This window comes from Alosa pseudoharengus, unplaced genomic scaffold (assembly GCF_046254945.1).
Source record: "Alosa pseudoharengus isolate Yale_2024_CS ecotype anadromous, Long Island Sound unplaced genomic scaffold, YU_APseudo_1.1 YU_APseudo_1.1_scf_3, whole genome shotgun sequence".
Lineage (NCBI taxonomy): Eukaryota > Metazoa > Chordata > Actinopteri > Clupeiformes > Clupeidae > Alosa > Alosa pseudoharengus.
The window spans coordinates 40,551,381-40,558,978 of NW_027468718.1; positions in this window are offsets into that span (position 1 = coordinate 40,551,381).

Here is a 7,598-nt window from a genome sequence, read left to right on the forward strand (position 1 = left end):
GTGGCGGAATTGTTTTCTGAAACTGCAAAATATCAACAGGGACTGTTTGCGCCGGAACACGCCCCCTCTTTTCGCTGAAACGCCCCTGTGGGCGCACATGTACCTGTGGAGGGAAAATTCCAATATGCGCTGACTGCAAAATAGGAAAGACAAAAGCGCGAGTATACAAAGTCAATTGCGCTGGTGTGCAAAATAGAGCCCTCTGTCTTTAAATGTACTTGTCTGTGGTAGGCATGATTCTTTATAAATTTCACATTATTTAAGAGGTAAATTGAGTGTGCAGAGGCTTCTAAGCCAAACAGTCAAAGACCATTTTTGTCAGGTAAAAACCCAATGATGCCTCATTACAAAACGTAAAACTGTCTCATTAGATCAAATTAAGTCGACAGCTCCAGACTTGTTAGATGGCCTCGGGTCACATCCAGCATACCCCATGCCCCTCCGTCCTCCACACAGACATCTCACCCAGGTGTGAACAAACATATTATAGGATGTCAGACCTCCGGTCCTCATCTGACATGACAAGACAAACACAGGCGCAAGTGTCCCTGGGATAAGGAATATGGTCGCTGTCTCCACTGGCTTAATGATCAAACATCTGAGATGGCCCAAGATGCCTCTGTCCAAAATGGTACCTTGCTCGGAATGGTCTTGCCGGACCGGCATGCTGAATATCGTCATCCAATTACCAGCGGCTCTGGCAGTTTGTAGTGAGTGATAACACCTTACAAAGTGAATTAAGAATGACGCAACAGGGCCGTTAACCTGCACTATGACAGGAAGCAAACCTGCTGCCGGGCCACACTAATGAGGGAAGTGGAAATCAAGAGCGAATCGGAGGATATAGTGATTGCATTTGGCTGCTGCTGCTGCTGCTTTCATTCAGGCCACTGAAACGTGTGAAAACACGTCATTATCTTTATAGTGTTGGCTAATGTTATCTGTAAAGGCCTTCATAGAGTCAGGTTCAATTGAGGATGCTTTTATGTAGTTTTTATTTCCATTGTGATTTTTATGCGGGTTTAATTTAATTCATTGGTGATACCAGGTTGAATGACTGATATTCTGAATTGGTGATATATTGCAGATTTGGCATATAACAGGCCTACTTGGATTTTACATTTTATTCAACCTTATTCATGGCACCATGCCGTAGATGGTGGCCATTTTTCTCTGTCCTCCAGGATGCACACATTATTGAGGTTGTGGCTGTTCAGTATTTTTACAGTTCAGTTTTTTCTAGACCTGTGGAAGAATTCCATGCATGTAACCTGCAGGACAGGTAATACTGTAATGCGATCTCAGAGAGCTGCTGTAATGTGTATATTTAACTGTGTAAGGATGCAGTCTGTTTCAGCGCCTTTATTCTGGGGCTGTCCCCTTGATTATGACCCATGTGGTTCATAATGCCCCTACCAAATCTCTTGGGAAAAATCTTAGTCGCAACCACGAACAAAATCTACTGGGTAATTATCTTGAGAGTAAACATCTTTTGTTGAACCACTTTTTCTTTTTTTCTTTCTCCAATCTAAAAAATGAACAGTATCACATATGCACCTGCTCTCGAGCTTGAGCATGAATCAGATCTATTTCCAAAGAAGAATTGCATTCAAAGTTTGTTTCAACAGTGATGTGTGGGAGGGATTGAGGAGGAGGTCAGGGGGGCGTAGAGTTGGGATAGCATCGCTGAAGGACTTGGAGGTCAACAGAACCTGCTGTTAGCTTGGTGAAAGGATCACCTTTACACTGATGCATATGCATGTGGATTTCATGCAAAACATGCTTGCCACAACTGGGCTGAAAAACAAACACCTATTCCATAGAGACATACTGTACAAGGAAAAGGCAAATAATAAAATTGAAAGTTCTACATAAAAGAATATTGTAAATGATATAACCAAAACAAAACCAAAATACACATTTTTTGGTGCCAGTATTTTCATGCCAGCATGTCCGTCTCCCTCTTTTTCAGAGCTGACACCAGGTACGACATGAGGCTCAGCTGGAGCTAAGCAGAGGATGATCGTTGGAGCGTCGGGGAGAAATCCATTTCTCCTCGTGGGCTCTGTCGGAAATGAGAGCGCAGTGGTTCCCCCTCTCTCCTCTCCTTTCCTCTTCCCCCTCAAGCACCGCTGGCGCCAGAATCCTCATTTTACAGCTGGTGGGGGTTCAAGCCACAATGAAAGGGCCCCACACTGTTCCTCCGTAAGGACCCGGCAATGCAGGCCACCGCCGACCCCAAGCCCATCCATTGATCTCTGTAACGGCCTCGCTTGTAGCGCCCATAACCCCCCACCAAAACAAATTGTCTCCCCCATTCCATAGAAGAGAAAAAAGAATTTCAGTTTGGAGAGGATGACCTATAGATAGAAGACAACGAAGCATCAAGATTCGCACTGCAGAGGGAAAATGTGGAAAAAGTAAGCAAACCAACTTAATATTGGAGAAATAATTGGAGTCATAATATACTATATCAGAGAAAAATGATAGAATTATGATATTGATCTTAGAAAGAAAGAGAGAGAGGGAGAACACAGAATTGAATTACTCTAAAATCATATTTCATGACATAATAATTCTATTCATCTTGTCCATGATGCACTTGTTTGTGAAAGGGCACAAGCTTAGGGAGTGGATCATCAGAGCGAGTGGATATAAATGACCATGGCACCATACCTCAGGTGCTGTGGGCCGTGCACAAAGTTAATTGCAGAAATAATCATTTGGTGTCAACTTGGGCAAACAAAATCTCTATTTGGAAGAGGGGCAATGGAACAAGGTACAAAATAGGATATGCTCTCTCCATCTATTACGGGTGTCATTTTCTGGGGGCTAGTTACTGGGGAGCAAATGAATACCAAGAAATTAAGTGATGCCCAATGGCCCTCTTCTTCTTAATTGTCATCATTGCTCAAATGTCAGTTCTGGAGAATTGGGTCCCACATAGCTATGCACTCAAGCAGGCAAGCCAGTGACTAGACACCCCAGTCTTCAGTTACACAAATGCACAATACTCGGGATCGGTGTCTTTGTAATGATCTTGGAGCAGAACAACTTTTACCATCCACCCTCAGAGAAAATGGGTACATTTGTGTTTAGTAGTTTACTGAGACCTCGCTAAATGCTTGTGCTGGAGGGCATTTTTATAGATCCTATGATCAGGTTTCATAGCTCCTGAAAATATATAAAGAGAAAAATGATGTAAAATAACAGATTAAATATTTCTTCACCAGCTTATTTCTTTACTAATAAAGAATCTAAAAATAGAAGACATAATACATAAGTGGAAAATAAACTATATAACGGATAAACATTCTGACAGTCAAGTAAGGACACTAGGGTTATAAGAAATGTCTTATATTAGCCGCATCGTGTATAAACCGCATGGCAGTATTGTATGCAAATAAATATAAAGAATAAAAAACATCTATTGACTGCACCTGTGTATTGACCAGAATACCTGTGTATTGCCCAATAAATCAGAAACCCAATAAATCTGAATCAGATCAGTGCTTTAATCAGAAAGAACAATGAAGAAAAGAAAAAAGACACCTTAAGGTGTCACAGTCCATTATGTTATCCATTGCAAATCACAATTGTCCAAAATAGCCGCCAAAATCCTGATCTTTCTTCAAAACCCTTGCCTTTAAACATCACTGTGGGTAACTTAACAGTTAATCCACCATGTGTATATTTTCAGTCTGCATGACAGTAGATAGTATCAAGAGGTAAATATGCCATTTTGACTGTCATCTCTCGTTGCAAAATAACTCCCTATGTGCAAGGTTAGTGCATGAAAAAAGAAAAATGAATGCGGAGAAAATAAAAACTGACTTCAGTCGACTATAATCTATATAAAAAAAAGCAAAAAAAAGTATAAATAAGCCTATTGGACAGCACTCTTTGAAGTCAGCATTTGTGCATTATCTGTGACCAAAGAAATGAAAAGAAAATGACAAGGAAGGACAATTTACCCTTGTTGTTGTCAACCCCAATCGTCAACCTTAGGAAGGCAGCGTTCTGTGAGACAAACATATGCTCCCTATCTCGACTGACCACATGTCCGGCTTTTAATAATATCTGACAGTAAATATATAACCTCGTCAAATCCCCCCAGCTTAGGTGAGGGGGAAGGCTATCCACCATAATATGGTGGCACTGCAAACGCAATGCCAATAAATTGCCATGGCAGAAAGGGCAATGTCTTTTCTTTTATTACCAAAAGGAATTGTTTAAGTTAATAGGGGCAAAAGGCCAGATATGACATGGCCTCCGTGCTCTGTGGGTGACATTTAAATGATTATGTTATTGCACTGATAGTAAAGGTAAACTTCGGGGATATGAATATGACCCCTTGTGATGTATTGGGTTTGAGTAATGCAGTTGAATGTAAGGGGTAAACTAGAAGCCTGCATCACCCACCAGGATGCACTGGATATTAAGAGTTTATGTTTAATATATTGAGTGAATATTAAAGAAACGGAAATAAATATCTAATTTCACTAGTGTATAAGTGAATGAAAGCTGGCACTTGGTCTGATCAGTTTTGAAAGATGGTGTCTCGTAAGGGACAAAGGGTCAGGGTCTTTGTGAAAGAAAACTTCTTAACAATGATAACAAAAACAATAACAAAAATATGTCTCAACTCTGTTAAATGAAACGACAAACATCAAGATTTGAGTAACATTAGATTTCCATGTGTTGTGTAAGATACACTGTACAGTTCTCCAGAGCAGTGTTTCCCAAACTGTGTGCCATGAGGGCTGTACAGGTGTACCACAGGAGGAATCCATGTTTAAGTTTTTTCTTTCTTTGCCCTTAGAAAATGTATTAACAGTTTGACTGAAATTGACTATTTAAATCCCATTTCACAAAACTGCTTCTAAACCTAATTGTATTTAATCTGCCGATTTTGCACATTCTGGGTACCATTTATATTGATTAAGGAATGTTACGGCAATAAACAGCCAATCACATCTCAAACACTGCACAATTCAGCTGCATTCAGAAGTAACAAAACATTTTCCACTTTGTCATTCTGTATAGCTGAAAGGAATTGACAAAAACTATACAAATACTTAAAAAGGATGCCTGACCATGAACCAGACCCACCCCGTTTTAAACAGAAAAAAAGTCCATTAAAGTCAACTATGGGTTCATGCACAGCTACGCAACATTATGAGTCAGGGATCAATAAATAGCAACAGACTGGTTATGTTGTGGGTTTTGTATGCTTCATAGGATGGTGGTGTCCTATGAGATTTCCTCATAGTAAATATTATGCCACAAGAGAAAAAGTTTGGAAAACTCTAGTATTCAACTAGATGTACCGCAGAGTGGTACAAAATATGACCGCCGCCCAGTCCAGCACATTTTTTCCACAAAAATAAGTCACGTTTGTTAAATTGTGTTCATTTCCTACTTTGTTTGTTTCTTTATGTTTATAATTGAGTGTGTGCAGAGTGTGTGGTTGTTTTTGTGTATATGTGTGCTTCTGTGTGTGTTTATTGAGTGTGTGTGCCTGCATGTCAGTTAGTTTTTTTGTGTCTTTTTTGTGTGTGTGTTTGTATATGTAGGTGTGTTTGTATGTGTGGGTGCATGTGTGTGAGGGTGTGTGTGTGTGAGTATGTGTGTTTATGTGTTTGTGTGCGTGTGCGTGTTTGTGCATAGTGAACACAGCTGGAAGGATTATTGGTGCTTCACTCCCCTCCCTGAAGGACATTTACACCACCCACCTCACCCGCAAGGCGACCAAAATTGTGAGTGATGCAAGTCACCCCGCTCACAATCTGTTTGATCTACTGCCCTCTGGGAAGAGGTACAGAAGCCTGCGCTCCCGCACCACCAGACTCACCAACAGCTTCATACACCAAGCTGTTAGGATGCTGAACTCTCTCCCCCCTCCACCCTCAGCTACATAACATCCTGGACATTGGACCCACAATGGCCGCCTTGCACTACTCCACTTGCACACTTGTACACTTTGCACACTTTGAAACTTGTTGTTGTTGTCCTGAAAACACAACAATTCTGCTGCTCTTACATAACTTGCACCACTATGCCACTTTCTTTCTTACTTAGGTCAAACAGAACTACCTCAGCCTTTTATTGGCCTGACTTTGCACTACTATTTTATTGACTGTCTATGCACAATTTCAACCAAATTTTGCTGCTCTTATTTCTTCATTGTATGTGCCCTCTTATTTACTTATTTACTTATTTTGTGTTTACTTGAAGTTATGTTTGTCTGTGTACTTAAATTGGTAAAATATGTCTTGTCTTCACCGTGGGATAGTAAGAAACGTAATTTCGATCTCTTTGTATGTCTGGAGCATGTGAAGAAATTGACAATAAAGCTGACTTTGACTTTGACTTTGACTTTGACTTTGACTTTGACTTTGACTTTGTGCGTGTCGTGTGTGTGCATGTATGTGTGTTGAAAGTAATTGTGGTGAATAATTACTTAATATTAATCTTAGACTGGCGAACTTCAGGAAAAACTCAGGAATCAAGTTTATTCTATTACAAGCAGAGAGAGTACAAAAAAAAGGTCTATGGTCTATGTAGGCCTAGCCCAGGCCTGAAAGGCCTAGGTTGGCCTGTAGCCAACTCCTCCTCTCCTCAGTTCTCCATGTTCTAATCTTAATCTGACAAACCTTGCAGTTTAGTTACTTTTAAATGCTTTACAGTTTTTCTCAGTCGCTTTGGTGCTTTTTGCAGATCAGAATTAAAATTCTCATAACTATTAGTTCAACCTCCACAACATTTAGTCATTTGTGCACATCATAGTAGCAAATTCTCCTTCCTCTGAACAAATTGCAAATGCTTTTGGACATGTATCAGTTGCTTTCATACAATTCTCTGCTGTTTTTTTAACATTATCATTTGCTTATGTCATGTCAGTCAAAATGAACTATACTTATGGATACTGAATAGTCGTTCCCTATAAAACTAATAGTCTTCATTTCATTGCTTGAGTCATTACATACAAAATTGTTGAACTAGTTATCAAATTCTGTCACAATGCTGTAGAATTGCAAAGAGCATACAGTAAAAATGTACGTATTCAGTGTCTTGTACTCACTTACTCCCCTAACTACAGAAATGTGTAACTTTACTCTATTTTTCAAATGGCTGTACAAGAAGTGTATAGTGCTGTCTTGAGCATGTTCAGGTAGTGTCACAGAGTTCTGCCCTTTTTTTGCATTGGAAAAAACTGAGAGAACTGTCATAATGAAAACATGACAAAGCCATTTGACTATCTTGTTCATAAACGATGGTGTCAAGACTTCTCATTTTGATGACACTGACAGTTTTATTGACATGAATACGTGCTTTTGAGGAATGGACTATCCATTTTGAGCAAGTGACATGCTTTTGCAGGTCATCCACTAGGTTTTGCAGTTTTCACTAATTGTTTTGAGAAATGCACTAACTGCTGTGCAAATGTTAATAGTGATGTGAGAATAGCACCAAAGCGACTGAGAAAAACTGTAAACAAAGAAGAAAATGGCGCCAAAAACAAGCCCACATGATTGGTTCTCCAGTTGGCATCAGACACACCTACTCACACCCACTTCACACCTATCTGAATAGCA